Consider the following 2,778-nt stretch of genomic DNA (forward strand, 5'->3'; position numbering starts at 1 on the left):
CAAAATAACATACAAAATCACCAGAAAAAAAAATAAGAAAATGGCAGTAACAACTCTGTGTAACCAATAATAACCCTAAATATAAAAGGATTCAATGCCTTAATTAAAATATACTAAGAGGAATGGAAATCATTATGTCAAAGGGATACCTGTACCCCAATGTTTATTGCAGCATTACTTATATAACAATTGCACCAGCCCAAAGGTCCATCATCAGATGAGTGGATAAGGAAAATATGGTATGTCTACACAATGAAATGCTACTGTACTATAAAAAGAATGAAATGCTACCATTCGCAGCAACATAGATGGACTTAGAAAAAATTATATTAAGTGAAATAAATTAGGCACAGAAAGAGAAATGCCACATGTTCTCACTTATTTGTGGGAGCTAAAAATCAATCAGTCCATAACTATACAAACAGTGGGCAGGGGTTGTTGGGGAAGAAGACAACAATCAAAATTCCTTGAACTTGTTAAGACAAGTGAACAGGTAATGTTGATGGGGGAGGGGGAAGAGGGAAAAGAGAGGAATTGGTAAAGGAACACAAAAATCGCTACATTGTATATCAATAAATAAAAATAATAAAATAAAATACACAAAGTGGCTGAATGGATTATAAAACAAGAATCCACAATATAACGTGCACAAAAACTTACCTCACCTATAAAGACACACACTGTCAGAATGTGGAGGGACGGAAACAGATATTTTATCAAAATGTAAACCAAAAAAGAGCAGGAGCAGCTATACTTATCTCAGATAATACATACTTTAAGCCTAGGAAACTTAAAAATAGAAAAGATCAGGAAGGTTATTATATAATGATAAAAAGATCAATTCAACAAGAAAGTATATACAGACCCATTTTAGTCCGTTTTGTGTTGCTGTAACAGAAATATCTGAGTCTGGGTAATTTATAAAGGAAAGACGTTTATTCGGCTTATGATTCTGAGACAGCTGCATCTGACACGGGCCTCAGGCTGCTTCTACTCATGGTGGAAAGTGGCAGGCAGCCAGCGGGTACAAGCAGATCACATGGTGACAGGAAGCAAGAGAGAGAGATAAGGCACCAAGGTCTTTTTAAGCAACGAGTTCTTATGGGAACTAATAGAGTGACAACTCACTCATTAATCCCTCCTCCCCCAGGGAGAGCATTAATCCATTTATGAGGGATCCGCTCCCGTGACTCAATCAGTTTCCAACACTGCCACATTGGGGATCAAATTTCCACATGGGTTTTGGAGGGGATCCAAACTCATCAACACATCCAAGCTCCATCATTTTGCCCCTGGCCCCCCAAGATTAATGTCACTCCCACACAAAACATACAATCATTCTATCCCAATAGTCCCAAAAGTCTTAGCTTGTTCCAACACCAACTTAAATGTCCAAAGTCTCCTCTGAGAACAAAAGCAAAAGTCCTTCCAGCTGTGACCCTGAAAACAAAACCAAATTTATCTACTGCCAAGATACAATGGTGGAACAGTCAATGGGTACACATTCCCATTCCAAAAGGGAGGAATAGGACAAAAGAAAGGAAAAACAGGTCCAAAAGAAGTCCGAAACCCAGCAGGGCAGGCATTAAATCTTAAAGCTCCAAAATAATGTTCTTTGACTGCAAGCCCTGCATCCTGGGCACAAAAGGGCATCAGGGTCCCCAAAGCATCAGGCAGCCTTGTTCCCACAGCTCTAACAGGCACAGCCCAGTGGACCACGCTGGTGCCTATGGCTTTTCCAGGATTGCGTTGTATGTTGCCAGTAGCCCTGAAGTTCTGGTGTCCTGGCAGTAGCCCTGCTGCATTGGTTCTACTAGACATTTCCCTGGTGGGGGTTCTCTGTGGGGGCTCCAACCCCACTTTTCTGCTTGGCATTGCTCTAGAAGATGGCCTCTGTGGTGGCTCTGCTCCTGTGGTAAGTCTCTGCCTGGGCTTCCAGGCTTTTCCATACCTCCTCTGGAATCTGGGTGGAGGCTGCCATGACTCCATGGCTCTCACATTCTGCTGGCTGCACACTTAACACAGCATGGACACCAGTGAGGTTTCCTCTACTCTCCAGGGCTGCTGCACAAACCTCACTTGGGGCTGTTCCAGCTGGAGCAGCTGGGATGCAGGGAGCGGGATCCTGAGGGCAGCTGCACCCCAGGTTTATCCTCCAGGATAACTCAGTCCTTCTAGGCCTCAGGGTCTGTGATGGGTGGGGCACCCTTCCAGATTCTGAAATGCCTGCAGGGCTTTCCTCTCATTTTCTCCACTACTAGCATCTGGCTGCCTCACTGCCAAGATAATGTCTTTAGCAACCAGTGTATCTGCTTCACCCTTGCATTGTTCTCTGGCTCTCTGCTTCTTTACCGCATGGCCAGGCTGCAAATTTTCCAAAACTTTATGCTTTGCTTCCCTTTTAAATTCTGGCTTTACACCATGACTTTGACGCCATAAGTCAGAATAGGCTCTTTAAAGAAACCATGAAGCTTCCTTAACGCTTTGCTGCTTGGAAATTTCTTTGGCCAAATGCTCTGGTTCACAACTCTCAAGTTGCAACTTCCACTAAGTCCAAGGACAAGGAAACAATACAGCCAGGTTCCTTGCTATGGTGTAGCAAGGGTTATCTTTTGTCCAATTCCCAATACGTTCCTCATTTCTACCTGAGACCTCACCATCCACATGGCCTTTACTGTCCATGTTTCTATCAGCATTCTGCTCGCCATCACATAAGTCTCTAAGACATTCCAAACTTTCCCTCGTCTTTTTCTCTTCTTCTAAGTCCTCCAAACTCCT

This window comes from Galeopterus variegatus, unplaced genomic scaffold (genome assembly GCF_000696425.1).
Source record: "Galeopterus variegatus unplaced genomic scaffold, G_variegatus-3.0.2 Scaffold12857, whole genome shotgun sequence".
NCBI lineage: Eukaryota > Metazoa > Chordata > Mammalia > Dermoptera > Cynocephalidae > Galeopterus > Galeopterus variegatus.